This window comes from Rhinichthys klamathensis, unplaced genomic scaffold (genome assembly GCF_029890125.1).
Source record: "Rhinichthys klamathensis goyatoka isolate OS25496 unplaced genomic scaffold, OSU_Roscu_1.1 h1tg000087l_1, whole genome shotgun sequence".
Classification (NCBI taxonomy): Eukaryota; Metazoa; Chordata; class Actinopteri; order Cypriniformes; family Leuciscidae; genus Rhinichthys; species Rhinichthys klamathensis.
The window spans coordinates 1,194,885-1,215,408 of record NW_026606627.1 but is presented as its reverse complement, the minus strand read 5'-3'; the positions used below and the strand labels follow the sequence as shown (position 1 = coordinate 1,215,408).

Below are 20,524 nucleotides of genomic sequence, written 5' to 3'. Positions count from 1 at the left end.
TTGCTGCTCAGTGGTTGCATTTGCGGAATGTGTGGTCGCATTTTAGAGAATATATTCAAGAGGTTCTTCTGGAAAGCACTTGGCTTTTCCTAATCTAAACTTCATAGGAAAAAGAAAAATTTCCCAGAAATATGTATTCTGCATTGCTGGGTATCAAAAACATTGACAGGTTTTAATATTGCAAGACCATTTTGAAAACTTGGGGTAGCATTATAAGGTCATTATCGCATAAGGTTAGAATTGATTAGAATCGATTCAAATGTTTCGATTGAATTCAAAAGCTTTTCCAAAAATTCAGAATAATTCCGTATAAAATTATATTAGATTCAAATATTACGTATTTAAACATTTTTAAAGGGGACCTATTATGACGCTTCACAAAGTCTTGATTTTGTTTTTGGGCTCTAGAACAGGTTTTTATGCAAAATACATTAGTTTCCCCGTATTTGATATTGTTTCAGCTCCTCTCTTCCCAGGCACTGTCCTACATGACACACTTCATGCACTTACGGTCTTGTGTATTTACAATGGTCGCTGAGTGCTCATATCCGTTAAGTCCACAAGACCATAGGGTGTCCCATTTGACATTTTAGGTTTCAGAAGCGAACTTTGCGGCCGATGTGAGCCCTCGATGCAAACTTTTGCAAGGCTTACAAGCCCACGAGCTGCATTTACTTGTTTGATAAGTTTGGTTCACCAATGTAAAAGTAAAATAGTATAATTAATATCTAATGCATTTCCAATAGCTTCTACAGTTAGCTTTGATGACTGCATCTATCCAGAGTGATGCTTTACATTGCTACCTTTAGTTTGTCTTGAATCATGATATTTCTTAGACTGCACTATGATTTAATTTGGTCTGTATTCATCAGGCATTGGAGCAGCTTTACAGGAAACTCTGACCTTGAAGATATATTTGTGCATTCAAAGATGTCTACAATGTCTGAAGGACAATATTCTCTTTAACAGGACAAGTGTGCATCGTGCTCGCTTTATGAGCTTTCTGTCTGTATAGGAGGAGACGCTGATTTTACTGCCGTTTAGCTGAAGCTGTTAACCTTTATTGTTTCCCTTGATTGTTTTTTAACAGTCTCTTTTAAGATATTACTTTTAAATACAAGCTTCATTATGTTTATAATAAAAAGATATGTATCAACATGATTGTGTGTAAACGTTTGTTTGCATATTATACAGAACTGAACAGAAGTAACAATCACCAGCAACACAAAGAAAGACCCATACGACTGCTGTTAACTGATGTGATATGAGTGTTACATTTTTTTTCTCTCCAATAATTAAATGAGAGAAAAATAAGACAATAAAGGTAAAATTGTTAAAAGTAGACCAAGGCAGCAGTCAGAGAAGAGGTTAAATATGTGGAATGAAGAGAGGATGAAGGGTGCCTAAAAAATAATCCTTCACAATTGTAAGTTTTACTGAACGATCTCTTTTCCATGTTACTCAACAAACGCATGATGCAATCAAGTGAACTGAGTGGTTTCAATGAAAAAAGTGTTGTGTCAGCTTCACTTGGCAAATGTTTGTTCAGTCAATGGTGAGTGAAATGCACAAATTGAAAAATGCAATGCAGGGTGTCCCAGCTGAGTTGAGGAACTGAAGGGCAAGCAATAGAATGACTTTAGAAACACTGAGCATTACGAGCAACTATCAATCTGCAGCTCCTTACTGGTTAACGACTGAAGTTCAGCAGGGTTGAGCCTGGGCAGTATCTGGAAGGAATGTGTCCTGGGTAAGGATGCTAATTTCCCTTTCGAGGGAACTCGCGATGCGTCAACGACGCTTTGGGAACGCCCCCAGCGTGAATGCGTCTGAAGCATCTATGTCAACTAGTCCAATAGAAAGAATAAGCGTCACGGGCGGGTGACGTCATGACCAGAAAGGGATAAAAGCACATCCGGTGCAAACCGGCATCAGCTTCTGTGCCTCAGCAAGCGATCTGTGTTATACTGTCTCTGTCTATTTATTGTTGTCTGTCGCATATATATTGGTAAGAGTTATGGCGAAACAAATGTACAAACAGTGTGCTTCTCCCTGCCCGCGTTATTTAACGGGTGGGGACACACACGAGCTTTTTGTCATTTGTTTGGGAGTGGAGCATGCGGTCTCAGCCTTCGAGGGGGCTGAGTGCCAGCATTGCGAGATGCTTCCGCTTCGCATGCTCCACTCTCGCCTGTCACTCTTTGACGAGAGTGGTCAGGCTCGCGATCCTCAGGGTGCAGGACCCGCTGTTGCCTCGGCAACACGGAGAATGCATTCTTGGGGATCGCAAAAGGATCTTTCGGAGGGGTTGGAGACGGGTCCGAGGGCCTTTTCTCCTTCCTTACCCGGAGGATCCAGTGCTCTCCCCCCGGTGTGGGAAGCCCGCTCTGCGGCTTCTTCCGCCCGGGGAGAGAGTCCTCCATTACTTCAGTGCTCTTCCTCTGAGGAGGTTGATGTAATGAGTATGGAGAGTGAAAGCACACACACTGGGGAAAGAGATTCGCCACCTGTTTCCCCAGCATATGAGGAGCTGGTGGAGGTGATGTCTCGGGCTGTAGAAAAATTAAATATTGAATGGCCAGTTGAGAAAAGGGGCACTCGTCCCAAAAGCAAATTAGACGAGCGCTTCCTTTCTTCAACCACATCATCTCCACCACGAGGCCTTCCCTTTGTCCCTGATCTTCATAGTGAGCTATCTAGATCGTGGAATAAGCCGTACTCGTCACGACTTTTCAGCCCTCAGGTTCATTTATATTCAGGTATAAGAGGGCTGAAAAAGTACGGATATGAGGCGATGCCCCAGGCTGAACAGACGCTCGCAAGCTATCTGTCACCTGGTCCGGCATCGTCTCTGAAGGCCTCAGCTTTGCCCACTAAACCGCTTAAAGCAACATCGGTTTTAGTGAGCAAAGCTTATACGGCAGCAGGTCAAGCTGGAGCATGTATGCACACTATGGCAGTGCTCCAGGCTTACCAAGCTGACCTGCTGGGGGATCTGGATAGGAGTGTGGGAGTTGGTCCCGACGAGGTTCGAGAACTTCGTCGGGCCACCGATCTGTCTCTCAGGGCTACAAAGGAGACCGCCAGAGCAATTGGGCGGTCTATGGCAGCCCTTGTAGCTACTGAGAGACATCTTTGGTTAAATCTGGCCGAAATACAAGAAAAAGATCGGGCTTTTTTACTAGATGCTCCGCTTGAGCCTTCTGGTCTCTTCGGCGACGCAGTCAATGCGGTCGTCGAGAGATTTTAAGAGTCAAAGAAGCAAGCGGAGGCATTTAAAAAGTTTCTCCCTCGCCGTGTCCAGCCCCCTGGGGCTTCTGGGCGTGAGCAGCCCCAGCCGTCGAGCTCCTCATATCGTGCGCAACAGAAAGAGAGTGTTTCGTCTCGTGCACCTCCACATAAACACTGGAAACAGGCGCAACACTCTCAGTCGAAGTCTTCTAAGTCGAAGCCGGATCTGAGGACCGTTCTTCAGGCGAAGAAGACTTCGGCTCAAAAAAAGAGGTCCTGACGTCACTGGCGTCAGACCTGTGAGGACAGCCCCGACCGAAGTGGAGCGGTGTACACCTCAGAATACTGTGCCCGTTCCACTTCGGGGTCCTCACGGGACCGTTCTGCCAACCCCGTCACCCTTGGTGCTTCAGGGCGCAGCGGTCTCCAGCGAGTCGCTGATGCTATGCTGCGGCACTGCATCGGTTTCGCGCCCTCTGAGGGGGGTTCTAGAGCAGCCAGTTCAGGTAGTTCCTGCCATTATGTTTCAGGCTCCAGAACTGGCTGTCTCGTTAATACCAGAGACCGAGAGGCTGGTTCCCTTAGTAGATTTTCTGGCAGCGTGGAAGCTACTGCCAAATATTTCTCGTTGGGTCCTGCGGATTGTAGAGAAAGGATACAGAATCCAGTTCGGTTCTCGTCCTCCTCGCTACAACGGGGTGTTGCTCACAGTAGTGCATCCCGAGCAGGCTCTGGTAATGGAGCAAGAGATAAAGGCCCTGTTAGCAAAGGAAGCTATAGAACAGGTGTATTCACTCGACCTAGAGTCGGGTTTTTACAGCTGTTATTTCATTGTTCTGAAAAAGGATGGAGGGTTGCGTCCCATTTTAGATCTTCGTCTGTTAAATCGTTCAGTACAGAAACTCAAGTTCAAGATGCTGACACTCAAACAGATCATGACTCAAATCAGATCCGAGGACTGGTTTGTCACGAAAGATCTGAAGGACGCTTACTTCCATGTCTCCATCCTCCCTCAGCACAGGAAGTTCCTAAGGTTTTCTTTCGGGGGCAAATAATACCAGTATCAGGTACTTCCTTTCGGTCTAGCTTTATCACCCCACACGTTCACGAAATGCGTAGATGCAGCTCTAGCCCCGCTCAGGCTGCAGGGCATACGTATTCTGAACTACATCGACGACTGGCTGATTCTAGCGGAATCAGAGCAGTTGGCGGTTCGGCACCGAGGTGTCGTTCTCGCTCATATGCAGATGTTGGGGTTGAGGCTCAATCCCAAGAAGAGCCTGCTTTCTCCAGTACAGAGAACCACTTTCCTTGGTGATGCGGGCCACTCTGTCGCCCGTTCGTGTAGCTGCTATCCTGACAGCCACAAAAGAGCTGAGGCTAGGCCAGTCACGCACTGTAAAACAGTTCGAGAGACTGTTGGGTCTTTAGGCAGCAGCGTCCAACGTGATACATTTTGGCCTGCTGTACATGAGACCTTTACTGTGGTGGCACAGGACCAGAGGGTTCTCCCCGAAGGGAAACCCACTTCGTATAATCAAGATCACGCGGCGGTGTCTCGGTTCAGGGTCTGTGGAGGAGTCATCATCTTTCTTGGCACATAAATTGCCTGGAGATGATGGCTGTCTTCAATGCGTTGAGGCAATTCCTTTCAGACCTGAGGGGCCATCATGTGCTCGTCCGTACAGACAACACATTGGTGGTCTCTTATCTGAACCGTCAGGGGGGTCTGCGTTCGCGTCCGCTTTGCAAGCTGGCGCACCAGATCCTCCTGTGGTCTCTGGGGAAGGTACTCTCCCTGAGGGCAGTGTATATTCCTGGGGACCAGAATATTGGAGCAGACATCCTGTCGAGGCAGGAGCTGAGGCCAGGGGACTGGAGACTGGAGAAAATTTAGGAGTTTTACGGCCAAGCAGAGGTGGATCTGTTTGCGTCTCAGCATACAACGCACTGTTCACTTTGGTTCTCCCTTACTGACTCAGCCCCCCTGGGGCTGGATGCTATGGTGCAGACGTGGCCGAGGCTACGTCTGTACGCATTTCCCCCTGTTGCTCTGCTCCCAGGAGTTCTGGAGCGAGTCCGCCAGTACGGAATAAGCCTACTGCTAGTAGCACCACGCTGGCCGAGTCGGATCTGGTTTGTGGACCTGATCCATCTCTTAGACGGTCCTTCCTTGGAGATCCCGATCAGGAGAGACCTTCTGTCTCAGGCCGGGGGCACAATATTTCACCCCCCGGCCAGAGATTTGGAACCTGTGGGTTTGGCCCCTGAGGGGGCCCAACTCATAGAGAGTGGTCTCTCATCTGAGGTTGTTGAGACCATTCTAAGCTCCAGAGCTCCAGCTACTAGGAAATTGTATGCGCTTAAATGGAGAGATTTTTCTGTATGGTGTCACCGACATCAGTGGGATCCGGTTAACTGTTCTGTGAACACAGTACTCGAGTTCCTACAGGAGCGCTTTATGTCAGGTCTATGTCCTTCCACGCTCAAGGTCTACGTGGCGGCCATTACGGCTTACCACGCCCTGCTGGGGGGACCCCCTGATTACACGTTTCCTCCGTGGCACATTGAGGCTGAGGCCTGCAACTCGCACTAGGGTGCCAGCTTGGGATCTTGTTATAGTACTAGAAGGCCTGTCTAGGGCTCCATTCGAGCCCTTAGATTCGGTTTCAGAGAAATTTCTTACCCTTAAGACTATCTTTCTGCTAGCTATTTCGTCCCTTAAGAGAGTTGGAGATCTTCAGGCCCTTTCGGTTTCCCCCACTTGCCTTGAGTTTGCACCGGGGATGGTCAATGCATTCTTATATCCAAAACAGGGATATGTCCCTAAGGTGCCGACCTTGATTCCGAGGCCTATTGTGCTGCAGGCTTTCTGTCCTCCTCCTTTTACATCTGCGGACCAGGAAAGGCTCAACCTCTTGTGTCCAGTGCGAGCATTGGACACTTATGTCCATCGGACATCTTCATGGAGGAAGTCCGGCCAGTTACTTATTTGCTTTGGGTCACCCAAGAAAGGTCTTCCTGCTTCTAAACAGACGGTTAGTAAGTGGATAGTTGAGTCTATCGCACTTGCATACGAGTACTCTGACCAGCCGTGTCCTTTGGCGGTCAGAGCTCACTCTACGAGGGGTATGGCGGCCTCTAAAGCCTTACTATTTGGGGTTTCTCTTCAAGACGTTTGTGATGCGGCAGGCTGGTCCTCACCGCTCACATTCGTTAGGTTTTACAGCTTAGACCTGGATGCTGCCCCAGGTTCTCAGGTGCTTAGTGCTTAGTTACAACAGACTGACACTCAGGTACTTGGAATTCTGGCGTTTTGGTGTATTCTCGTTCCCAAAGCGTCGTTGATGCATCACGAGTTCCCTCGAAATGGAACGTCTCAGGTTACGACTGTAACCATAGTTCCCTGAGAAAGGGAACGAGACGATGCGTCACCCTGCCATACTTCCTGCATCCCTGTGATCGGCTTGCTTCGGCAATTTTTGAAGCCAATGCCGGTTTGCACCGGATGTGCTTTTATCCCTTCCTGATCATGACGTCACCCGCCCGTGACGCTCATTCTTTCCATTGGACTAGTTGACATAGATGCTTCAGACGCATTCAAACTGGGGGCGTTCCCAAAGCGTCGTTGACGCATCGTCTCGTTCCCTTTCTCAGGGAACTATGGTTACAGTCGTAACCTGAGACGGTTTCTGCTTGGCCAGCAGGGGGTGTTCATAATGGGGTTGCCAGAAAATCACTAAAATACACCAAGGAGATGACAAATGGTTTTAGTTCTTGGTGCCTAACAGCCTACTTGAGTGAACCATGTCAGGTGAATCATCTGGCATTAGATAGATGATTAACTTGTTTCTTTTTCATTTGAAAGCAGGATTTTTTAAATGCATTCAATGGATTAGTTGCTATAGTAGATGAACATGCAGGCCATAAACTGTGCATAGCATGAATAAACAATGTCCTCCAATCAAAAGTTTGGACGAATAATGTAATTCTAAAAATACAGTGAAATGTGTTAGCTTATTATTAATGCTACTGTACAGAATGGTGACACACCAAAATATGCTACTGTTAAGGTTTCAAGAGAGAAGGTATTTTTAAGAATGTCAGTAACCAAAAAGTTGATGGACCCCTTTGACATCCATAGTATAGGACTTAATGCCTCTTTATATATATATATATATATATATATACACTCACCGGCCACTTTATTAGGTACACCTGTCCAACTGCTCGTTAACACTTAATTTCTAAGCAGCCAATCACATGGCGGCAACTCAGTGCATTTAGGCATGTAGACATGGTCAAGACAATCTCCTGCAGTTCAAACCGAGCATCAGTATGGGGAAGAAAGTTGATTTGAGTGACTTTGAACGTGGCATGATTGTTGGTGCCAGAAGGGCTGGTCTGAGTATTTCAGAAACTGCTAATCTACTGGGATTTTCACGCACAACCATCTCTAGGGTTTACAGAGAATGGTCCGAAAAAGAAAAAACATCCAGTGAGCGGCAGTTCTGTGGGCGGAAATGCCTTGTTGATGCCAGAGGTCAGAGGAGAATGGCCAGACTGGTTCGAGCTGATAGAAAGGCAACAGTGACTGAAATAACCACTCGTTACAACCGAGGTATGCAGCAAAGCATTTGTGAAGCCACAACACGCACAACCTTGAGGCGGATGGGCTACAACAGCAGAAGACTCCACCGGGTACCACTCATCTCCACTACAAATAGGAAAAAGAGGCTACAATTTGCAAGAGCTCACCAAAATTGAACAGTTGAAGACTGGAAAAATGTTGCCTGGTCTGATGAGTCTCGATTTCTGTTGAGACATTCAGATGTTAGAGTCAGAATTTGGCGTAAACAGAATGAGAACATGGAACCATCATGCCTTGTTACCACTGTGCAGGCTGTTGGTGGTGGTGTAATGGTGTGGGGGATGTTTTCCTGGCACACTTTAGGCCCCTTAGTGCCAATTGGGCATCGTTTAAATGCCACGGCCTACCTGAGCATTGTTTCTGACCATGTCCATCCCTTTATGGCCACCATGTACCCATCCTCTGATGGCTACTTCCACCATGTCACAAAGCTCTAATCATTTCAAATTGGTTTCTTGAACATGACAATGAGTTCACTGTACTAAAATGGCCTCCACAGTCACCAGATCTCAACCCAATAGAGCATCTTTGGGATGTGGTGGAACGGGAGATTCGCATCATGGATGTGCAGCCGACAAATCTGCGGCAACTGTGTGATGCCATCATGTCAATATGGACCAAACTCCCTGAGGAATGCTTCCAGCACCTTGTTGAATCTATGCCACGAAGAATTGAGGCAGTTCTGAAGGCAAAAGGGGGTCCAACCCGTTACTAGCATGGGGTACCTAATAAAGTGGCCGGTGAGTGTATACACACTAGTACTACTTACTTATCATGAATTATAGCTCAAATTATACTTATTTATAAGGATGGACTTCATAGAAAGTGTTACCAGAAAGGGATATACCTTGGGGTAAGTACATAATCTGGAAATGTTCATATTTGGGTGAACTATTTCTTTAAGAAGCCTGAAGAAGAAAACAGCTCACCAACATCCAAAACACAACATATGCTGGTCTTTTCAGCAGGGTAATTTTGCTATTGGGAAGAACGTATGTTTAATTCGAATCATTTGTACAATACAATGGTGTGGCCTGCAGGGGACGCTTGTAAAAGTACTGCAATATCTCAAGAGAGATCTTCATGGAAAAGAGGGAAATTAGTGATATAAGTTCTTATTGAAATACATTGATTGATTTAAATTTTGTCAGCGAAAAAGAAAAATGCCAATTCAAAGACCAGTAGTATGATTAAGAGGGCTATCATATCTCTGTAAATCCATGAAATTAAAATAATATATAGCCTACTGTGGGGGGACTCTGTTTAGTTTAGGCAGCATCATGGTAGCATTTTCCCTAAAGCTGGGTCCATTTATATTTCTCTCTTAGCTCATTCTCGGTTTAACATTATTATTTTTCTATTGTGAAAAATGTTATAAGTTATAAGTACATCATTGTCATGCTGTATGGCTGTATGGTAAACACACAACACTGGAGATTCAGAGAAATAAACATTCTTTAATCATAAATCCTAAGAGAAACTCAGGAGAACACAACCACGTTAAAACACAGACAAGACTGAACAAAGAACTGAGAGGAACTAAGTAATTAAGTGGGACAGAAACAGGGGCGTGTTTAATCAGAAACCATGGAAACTAATAACGACCAGGAACACAGGAAAAACGGGAACGGCGAATTCGAAACCAAAACACAATGAAACTAAATGGACTTAAACATTATCCTGACATACATTAGGATATTTTAATGTGTCTATTAAGTTCACCACAATTCAGTTTATAAGTTGACAGACGAGACCAAACATGACAAAGTTACATGTGAGACGCAAGTTGATAAATAATATGTAGTGGGAAGCACATGTGTCCTGTAATGCTGGGTACACACCAAAAGATAATCGGGCTGATTTTGGGCCGATTTTCCCCCTTCCGACAATCCTAGCTATGTCCCGATTATCTTGATGGTTCTACAGATTATCTTATCAGATTTTCCCTTGGTGTGAGGTGTGTTAAGAGTGTCCGAACCTGCTCGGAAGAACGTCGGAGCCGCCCCGATCGCGAATCGTAAATATTCAACATGTTGAATATTTACGATCAGAAATCCTGATGTGTGGGGGGAACCCCGATGACAAACGTGCGGAGATTATCACGTGAAACGAAACAATATCCAATCAGAAAGCGAGATGATGGAAGACGGAAGCATAACAAACGCCATGGCGTTGCAAAAAGTTAAATTGATGTGGATAGCAGAGATGGAGGATCAGCTTGTTGATTTGTGGCAACAGCACAAATGTTTTTCTGTGAAAATCCAAACACTATCATCGCAATTTCTTCCTGCATATCGTCCGCCAAGCTTATTCTGAAGTCTCGCGAGATTTTGTGAGATTTCCTTTGTTCACAGTCGAGACTCTGGTTGAAAATCTGTTCGTGTGTGGTGTGCTGTCTTTGTCACATCATGGCACACCACACATTATAGGAGCAAAACGCTTAAATCTAGGATTTTTTGTCCTCATGCTTGTGGTCTATCACATTTTGAAAATCTTATAAGATGTAAAAAATCTTTTGGTGTGTACCCAGCATAAGGCAAATTGCACAGATGTGTATTAGAGTTGCAAGTGACTCTGCCTCCTCAGACAGAACCATCCTGTGCCTGGATTGTCCCAACAGTCCTCACTTAACATGTTAATTAATCCCTTTCACCAGATATTATGATGACGAAGAGCATTGTCCCACAATTAATTCACATGAATATCTTTATATAGATTACTAATATATTATGGCAGCTATTTGCTCCTGCCTACACTATTGCCATCCATTGCCAAATTGAAAAAACAAAACAAAACATGAGAACAAAATTAATTCAGTGTACCCATTGTCATGTTCACAGTCATCATCACAATTGCAGTGGAGGACTTAATAACAGTAATTAGTTTAGCCTGACATGTTTAGGATGGGAACACAAGCCAAACTTTCTCCCTCTTTCCAGTGATGTTTACTGCAAGCTGCAAACCCCCTTATTATAGTCAAGGGTTGTACTAACAGTTTTAAGTGCTCACGCATGCAATATGAGACAAATTCACTAAACAGTTGTGGTATTGTAGTGTGTGGTATTTAAACAAAATCCTTGTAATCCAGTAAACTAAATGCACTAGAAAAGCACTATGCATAAGTCACTGTCATCCTTTTTTTTACACAAATATACCTACTTTTGGTGTAATTTAGGAGTATTCATACCAGTCAGAGTTAAAGGCTTTATGACGAATGTCACATGTGAACAAACAGGAAAACTGATCTCATTGCATCTGCTTTTCTGAGAAAGTGTTAACGGCAGTACGAACTGATGGCAACATCTATGGTCTTTTAAGGTGATCAGCAAACCTAGTTAGTTATTTTTATGGTAACACTTTATTTTGATAGTCTACTTTAGACATTCTACTAACTGTAAGTAACTTTGCAGCTACATGTCAACTAACTCTCATTAGAGTATTAGTAGACTGTCTTCTTAATATTTGCTAACACTTTATTTTGTTGGTCCCCCAACAGACATTCTACTGACTATAAGTAACTTTGCCACTACAAGTCAACTCATTCTACTAACCCGAACCCTAACACCTAACCATAACCTAACAGTCTACTGACAGTCTACTACAGTCTACTAATACTCTAATGATAGTTAGTTGACATGTAGTTGCAAAGTTACTTATAGTTAGTAGGCTGCAAGCAAAGAGGAGAGGGGACCGCTTGCGGAGCTACGCAGCATAATCCGCAAAAAGCTGATTACCCTGAGGAGAGCGGAGTGGCATAGGAGGAGGAGGAAGGAGAGGTCCAGGAGGAGAGCTGCCTTTCTAGTGAACCCATTTGGATTTACGAAACAGCTGCTAGGACAGAAGCGCAGCGGCCAGCTCACCTGCTCTAAAGCTGAGGTTGACCACCACCTCAAGCAATCCTACAGTGATGAGTACAGAGAGCAAGACCTAGGCCCCTGCAGGTTCCTGATTAATCCACCTGCACCGGCTATGGACTTTGACGGGAAAGAGCCAGGCTGGAAGGAGATCCAGGAGGTGGTTAGAAGGGCAAGGGCAAACTCCGCTCCAGGGCCCAGTGGAGTACCGTATAAGGTTTATAAGAACTGTCCAAGACAGAGACTGCTCCACAGACTCTGGAAGATCCTTAAGGTGATTTGGAGGAAGGGAAAGGTAGTAGACCAGTGGAGACAGGCAGAGGGTGTTTGGATCCCGAAGGAGGAGAAGTCTCAGAAGATCGAGCAGTTCCGGACCATCTCACTGCTGAGCGTTGAAGGAAAGATTTTCTTCAGCCTCATTTCCAGGCGACTGACAGACTACCTCCTGAAGAATTCCTACATCGATACAGCAGTCCAGAAGGGAGGAATCCCAGAGGTACCTGGATGTCTGGAGCATACAGGTGTGGTCACTCAGCTTATCAGGGAAGCCAGGGAGAACAAGGGGGACCTGGCTGTGCTGTGGCTGGAGCTCGCAAATGCCTATGGATCCATACCCCATAAACTGGTCGAAGAGGCACTGAACCGGCATCATACCCCGAAGAAGTTCAGAGACCTCATCCTGGACTACTATACCAACTTCCATGTGAGAGTCTCCTCCGGAACAACAACCTCAGACTGGCACAAGCTTGAGAAGGGAATCATCACTGGCTGTACAATCTCAGTCATCCTTTTTGCACTCGCCATGAACATGCTGGTGAAATCTGCGGAGCACTGTAGGGGGCCCCTCTCGAAGTCAGGAGTTAGACAGCCACCCATCCGAGCCTTCATGGATGACCTGACAGTGACCACAACATCTGTCCCAGGCTGCAGGTGGATCCTGAACGCCCTTTGTTTGTTTGTTTGTTTATTCACAATACAATACCTCTTCAACACATTACAACAGTACAGTTTGAAGATACAAAGTAGGTTAAGTATCATGAAATGGGTCTCCCAAAGAAGCTAAAAAGCTTATAAATAGGGGCCCATGGTTCTTGTACAAGTAATTATAGACAAGGTACAGTGAGAACACAATAAGTGCACACAGGGAATACCACAACATACGTATTAACAACATACTCACTCATACAATCATACACACATCCCAGTAATCCATGAAAGTCAGTTTTAGAATTAGATATAGGTTAATAAGAGCTTATGTTTTAATTGTCTTTTGAAGTTGGAGATAGTGGGCAACACCTTAAGACCATCATCAATCCCGTTCCAGATCTGCGGCCCCTTACAAACAACACTCATACTGGTGCGCACATGTCTGCGGTATTTTCCGAATATAAGTGGTTTGATTCTCGTTTGGTATGTATGCCGGGGGCTGTAGATAGGAACAAGCTTACTCAACCTAGGGTTCAGGCTATTTACGATTTGAAACATTAGACAGGCATTATGATATTTATTTAGCTCAGCCAGTCTTAATATCTCAAAGTGATAAAAAAAGGGGCGGGTCGGGGAATTTATCTCCGACCAGGACAGAGCCCGTATGGCTTTCTTTTGCAAGGTTTCGAGTTTTTTAAGATGACTTGTAAAGGTGTTGCACCATATCACATTACAATAGATAAGATGTGGTTCAAAGAGAGTTTTATACATCATCATAAGGGCAGACAGAGGAAGAAAGTGCCTGATCTTATAAAACAAGCCAACATACTTTGATAATTTATTTACTAGATGGTCAATATGACATTTAAAGCTAAGAAATTCATCAATGAGGACCCCCAAAAATGTTGTTGAGTATACTCTTTTTATTACCTGCCCATTGATTTTAATCAGGCATTGTGCAGTGTTTTTTAAAAAAGCTGATTTTTTGTTCGCATTAAATAAAATGAAATTTGTTTTGCTAATATTTAATGACAGTTTGTTACATTTAAACCAGGAGTCAACTTTAGTTAACTCTGAGTTTACTATATCTTGTAGTATATGTGGGTTTCTGTGTGATGCAAATAGATTTGTGTCGTCAGCAAAAATTATTTTATGAAATATTTTAGAGGAATTTATAAAATCATTTATGTATATAATGAATAGAAGTGGACCCAAGATTGAACCTTGGGGGACCCCATAGATTATAGGTATACAAGTAGAGTTTTGATCATCGACATGGACATACTGTTCCCTCTCATTTAGATAACTTCTGAACCATTCAAGTGCTAGACCTCTGATACCATAATGATGTAATTTGTATAATAAGATATCAAAGTCAATGGTGTCAAATGCTTTTGATAGGTCCAAGAAGACACCAACACCGCATTTTCCCTCTTCAATACAGTCATTAATTTGTTCTATTAAGTCGAGTATTGCCATACAGGTTGTGCTCTTTTTTCTAAAACCATATTGTGAAGGGACAAGAATATCCAATTTGTCAAGATAACCACTAAGTCTATTGTGTACCACTTTCTCCATTACTTTAGAGAAAGTGGGTAGAATTGATATGGGCCGGTAATTGCTCATATCATTTCTGTCACCAGATTTAAAAATTGGGATTATTTTAGCAATTTTTGTCATTTTTGGTACAGTACCAATAAACAAAGAAAGATTAATACAATGAGCCAATGGTTCTACAATAATGTTCGCTACTGCCTTCATGATCCTACTGCATATTCCATCCACACCAGCTGAGCATGAGCTCCTCAAGTCCAAAATGATCTTGAGGAGTTCAGTACCGTCTGTTGGCATCATAAAAAATGAGTGAGTGTAGCTACCAGAGAGAAAGTGCTTAAAGGTGACATCCTGGGGTTGGCTTATCTTTTTAGACAAATTTGCACCTATTGAAGCAAAATGATCATTAAAAGTCTGTGTTAGATCAGCTTTGGCATCACCAATGTCAGGTAGAACAGTCGGTTTATGCCTCCTATTAAGAACTTCATTTAGAACATTCCATGTCCTCCTGCAGTCCCCCTGCGAACCTTTTAACAGTTCGGTATAGTGAATTCGTTTTCTTTTTCTTATGATCTGCGTTAGTTTATTTTTATATGAAATATATTTCTCTTTTTTTAAGATAGAAGGGCTTTTTATGTAAGATTTATAAAGCTTAGCTTTATATTTAATTGACTTCAAAATCCCCTTTGTGATCCAAGGGTTCTGGAGAGTAGTACTGCATCTGACAGTCTTCTCAGGAATTGTGTCCTTGATGGAATCTTGAATAATCTTTATCAGACTGTCATATGCAGTATCAGGAGTCACACTGTCATAGACAGAGTCCCATGACTTTGCCTGTAAGTTAACAGTTAAATGTTGTAAGGTTCTCTCATTGATTATTTTAGATTTAATTTTAAAGAGTGAAGGAGAGAATGATTTATCAGAACCAAAGAATATTACAATGGGAAAATGGTCTGTGATGTCAGACTGCACAACTCCTGTCTCCAACTTAGTATTTTGAATATTAGTCACGATATTATCAATAATAGTTTTAGATGTCGGTGTAACTCTAGTAAATCTGTTAATGGTGGGGAAAAAGGAGGAGGAATGCAATGTGTTCATGAAGTCGTGTTTTGCCCCATCTTCCTTAGAAATATCAATGTTATAGTCACCAAGAAGTATGCAGTCCTTTTTTAGCTTATTCAATTTATGTAATAGATCTTCCAATTTACTGCAAAATATGTCAAGAGCAATATCTGGTGGACGATAGATAACACCGGCAATAAATGTTTTGTCAGACGTGTTAATCTCAATAAACAAAGACTCACAGTGGTCATCCTCTAAACAAAAATCACAGATATTGACTTGGAGACAGCTCTTGACGTAAAGGCAGACCCCTCCACCTATCCTATTAGGTCTGTTCTTAATGTATAGATTATACCCATCGAGATTAAGTAAATCGACATTTGAAAAGTCATTTAGCCAAGTTTCACTACATCCAATAACATCAAAATGACAGCTTAAGTTAGATAACAGGAAAGCTAAATCAGAGTGATGTTTGTTTAGGCTTCTGATGTTTAAATGTAACAGTGAATAATTATATATATCATTTAATGGTTTTAAATTTTCAAGGTCAAAAACATTACAACTGATTTTTCCACCCATATCAATGCAGTGCTGAGAATCTCCAACGATATTAAGATCATCAAAACCCATATAAACAGTACAAATTGATCATGGAATTTTCTGGAATTACATTGAAACATTGACACTGCAATAGCCGCAAACGCCAACGGAGCAACCACACGCATACGCATACACACAACATATACATAAAAAAATATTGTAGTACCATTGTGTAGTAATTTGTACCACGCCACAGTCATCAGCAACAACTTGCAATGAAAAGAAAAAAAAGAAGAAATAATAATAACCTCAAAATGAAACATAAGATGTCTCTCACCATACCGCCCTAGAAACAGGCCTCCCGTGAAAGGGAGCAGTCTATTGTAAACATTAAGTCATATTAAAGTCCTGATAGAGAGACTATCTCCCGTTTTTGGGCGACCTGTGATCTTATGCGTTCCGTGAGGGCAAGGAGACAATAAAGACTTCAGCCTCAGCTACCGTTGGAAAATGTTTCCTACCTCCTGACTCAATCTTGATGTAAAGCCTGGCCGGGTACAGCAGGGCCGGCTTAAACCCTCGCTCGTACAACTCCGACATGACCACCTTGAACTCGTTCCGCTGCTGCACGACCTCTGGAGGATAATCCTCAAACACAAGGATGGAATGATCCCGGAATTTCAGCCTACCCCTCATGGACCGGGCATGACGGATGATCTTGTCCTTTACCTGGAACCTGAGGAGACGGATGATGACCGGTCTTGGCCGCTGGTTGGGTGCAGGTTTAAGTGCCAGGGCTCTATGGGCCCGTTCACATTCCACAGGCGAATTTAGGACCCCTCCAAAGACCTCCTCGAGCATCTTTGTGAAAAAGACTGTCGGTTGTATCCCCTCCACGGATTCAGGTACACCGATTACTCTGATGTTGTTACGCCGACTTCGTGATTCGAGGTCGACAACTTTAATTGCTAGTTTAGCATGGTCCGTCTGGAGCTTAGCGATAGCTTCATTTGCAGCTTTCAGGCATATCTCTCGCGCGTCACCTTTGCTCTCAAGAATTTCAAGTTTCTCAGCGTGTTCTGTCACTGTATTTATGACACAGTTCAATTTGGTCTCAAGAGCTGAGAAAGTTTGTTTGAAACTTCAGGAGCTGATGTCCTGGGCTCGCATGAACTTCAAGCCGGGTAAGTCAAGGTCCCTCGTGCTGATGAAAGGGAAGGTCACTGACAAGTTCCACTTCTCACTTGGCACCACCAAGATACCATCACTGACAGAGGAACCTGTGAAGAGCCTGGGGAAGGTGTTCAATTGTAGCCTGAGAGACGCAGCTTCCATAAAAGCGACCAACCAAGACCTGGAGACCTGGCTGGCCGCGGTGGACAAGTCTTGCCTTCCTGGCAAGTTCAAGGCCTGGATTTACCAGCACGGCATCCTCCCTCAGATCCTCTGGCCCCTCCTGGTATATGAAGTCCCCATTTCAACGGTGGAAGGCTTTGAGATGAGGATTAGCAGGTTTCTGCGCAGATGGCTGGGACTGCCTCGAAGCCTGAGCAGCATCGCACTATATGGGCAGAACAACAAGCTGAAGCTTCCCATGAGCAGCCTGAGCGAGGAGTTCATGGTGACGCGGTCCAGGGAGGTCCTACAGTATCGGGATTCCAGTGATCCAAAGGTTGCCTAGGCTGGGATTGAGGTCAGGACAGGGCGGAAGTGGAGGGCTGCCGTGGCAGTGGACGACGCAGAGTCAAGGCTACGGCAAAGGGTGTTGGTGGGCTCAGTGGCACATGGGAGAGCTGGCCTGGGAAGCAGAAGAACTCCTCGTTACGACAAGGCAGAAGGGAAAGAGAGGAGGTCCCTGATCCTGGAGGAGGTGCGTGCAGGAGTTGAGGAGAAGCGAGCTTGCCAGATGGCTGGGATGCGGCAACAGGGCGCCTGGACAAGATGGGAGCGAACAGTGGAGCGCAAAGTCACATGGACTAAGCTTTGGAAGGCTGAACCCTACAGGATAAAATTCCTGATCCAGGCGGTCTATGACGTGTTGCCAAGTCCATCCAACCTCTTCTCCTGGGGAAAGGTGGAGACACCAGCATGCCCCCTCTGCCAGAGGAGAGGAACGTTGGAACACATCCTGAGCTGCTGTCCAAAAGCCCTGGGCGAAGGGCGTTACCGTTGGCGGCATGACCAGGTCCTAAAAGCCGTAGCGGATTCTATCTGCAGTGGAATTAGCCACAGCAAGAGCCTTCGCCCAGTGAAAACCACAGCCTTTGTCAGAGCTGGGGAGAAGTTAACACCAGCTGCCCGGGGTACCTCCTCTGGCCTGTTGGCAACGGCGCGCGACTGGGAGCTGGCAGTTGATCTGGGCAAGCAGCTGAAGTTTCCTGAAGCAGTTGCCATAACAACATTAAGGCCTGCCATTGTGCTCACCTCAGAGGCCTCCAAGCAGGTAATCCTCTTAGAGTTAACAGTGCCTTGGGAGGACCGTATGGAGGACGCCAACGAAAGAAAGAGGGCAAAGTACTCCCAGCTTGTGGAGGGTTGCCGGAGCAATGGGTGGCGGGCAATATGCCAACCTGTCGAAGTGGGATGTCGAGGGTTTGTGGGCCATTCCCTCTGCAGGGCCTACAAAATGCTTGGCATCACAGGGGCGAGTCAGCGAAGGGCCATCAAGTTGGCCACTGATGCTGCAGAAGTAGCATCAAGGTGGCTGTGGATCAAGAGAGGAGAGGCATGGCATGTAGGCTAGTAGCGCTACCTGGACATAAGCTGGGACTTGATCACCCCGGCTGGGTCGCCTAGGGGAGGGGGTCTGATTGTTGAAAGACCCGAAACCCCCCGTGATCCTAGGTTACATCACTGATGAAATGTCCAGGTGCACCAGACGGTGTATCAAAAACCAGTAGAATGTCTAAAATGGACTATCAAAATAAAGTGGAACCATTTTTATTGTTGCCGGTTTTTTTCGATTTAAATAGCTAAATGTTAGTGAGAAGAAGAAAAAAAAAAACTTTTAGATACCAATCTGCATATGCGATTGACATAGGTTATGCTCATATTTGCTCACTCCTTTGATGGTACCTTAAATAAACGGCTCTATATTTAACAAAGCACATATAAAAGACCTGAACTGGAAGCGATGCAACCTGTTTTACAGAATACAGAAGTTTGTTGGGCATAACCCCCATTTGCTTAATGTAGTTAATATTGTATTACTGCCCAAAGAATGAAGGTGGTAAAATATTTTGGAAAAATATGTTTGTGTACGTTTTCTATTGATCATGGCAGCAATACACTGTAGAAAAAAATAAAAATAAAACAGTATTTCGACATAATTTCCCATTTAATGCAACATGTTTTCACTTCCAATTCAACACATATGAACGATTGATCAGGATCCCTTTTTAACATATTAGGGTATTCCATTGCTTTCAGTTGTTTGCCTTATGTGTCAGATCAAGACACAATCAATTATTTGCATGCAAATAAAGAAGAAGAAATTTAAAAGAAGAAATTATTTTTATAAATATTTATATTTTCATAGATATTTAGGAGAACCTAACCACACCCCTACCCTAAACCTACCCACTTCTGAACAACACAACTCGTGTTGCAAGACATATGATATATTTATGTGAAGAACAGAATAGATCTCATTTGAAAGATACACCCCATAATTAAGCATGATGCAATCCGTTACAAGACATATAAGAGCCAATGCCACTTAACAATTAAAGCTGAAATAACCCTTCTTCTGGTGGCAATGTCTGAACGCGTGTCCAGGATCTGAGGTTTACGGCGGATGGATTTCCTGGAAACAAATCAACGGATCCCAAAATCATAGACTTTAAAACAAAGAAAGATAAGACTAAATATGATCCAAAAAACGTTAATGAGAGACAATGAACTGAGGAAGACTGAGGGCTTAAATACGGGAGGACGGTAATCAAAGGAACATGGAACAGGTTTGACACTAATCAGGGACTATGGAACAAATGAAAGAACTCAGGCAATGACAATGAAATCTATGACAAGAACAAGAAAGATAATTAAACATGACCGTGACATTAATCCCCCTCCCCAGAAAATGCGTCCTTGTGCTACAAAACAGTCCAAGCTGAGGGAGGGAGAGAGAAAGGAAAGGTGGAGGCTCTGGAGGAGGACAAGGCGCAGGCAGAAAAAGACACCAAAGAGATGAGAACCAGAGGAACCAGGGTAGAGATGTAGGTGGGAGGAACCAGGCCTGAGACAGGATAAGCAGGTGGATGACCCAGAGTCATGACAGGTTGAAGGTCCATGGAGGAGTCGATGGAGGGAGGAGCCAGGATGGAGCCTTGGTAGATTGGCCAAGCGGAACCAGGGAGATGACTGACTGAGGTAGAGAAAGTGGAGACCATGGTGGAGCCAAAGAGCCAGGGTGATGCTGAAGGCTTAGAGGGCCACGGTGGAGCTGAAGGTGGGCCTGACAGAGGGGGAGGCGTGGATTTGGCGGTGCCCGGAGTCAGCGGTGGTCCAGCAATAGTGGCGAAGGGACTACGTCTCCGTTCCCTTCGTCAGGGAACGAGCGTTGCATGCGCAACCGAGACGTTCCCTTTCAGTCGTACACGTTCGACGTAGTCGACATCAACTGAATGGGATCACCATTGAAAACGCAGTAGTGCTGCCACCTTCCAGTGCCTAGACAAAAGCCTACTGATCCCCTCACATT

At 44.5% G+C, this 20,524-nt stretch overlaps 1 pseudogene; it reads left to right on the top strand.

Moving 5' to 3' along the window:
• Window positions 1–18,710, top strand: part of LOC130085704 (uncharacterized) — a 29,301-nt pseudogene extending 10,591 nt beyond the window's left edge.
• The last annotated feature ends 1,814 nt before the right edge of the window (window positions 18,711–20,524 follow it).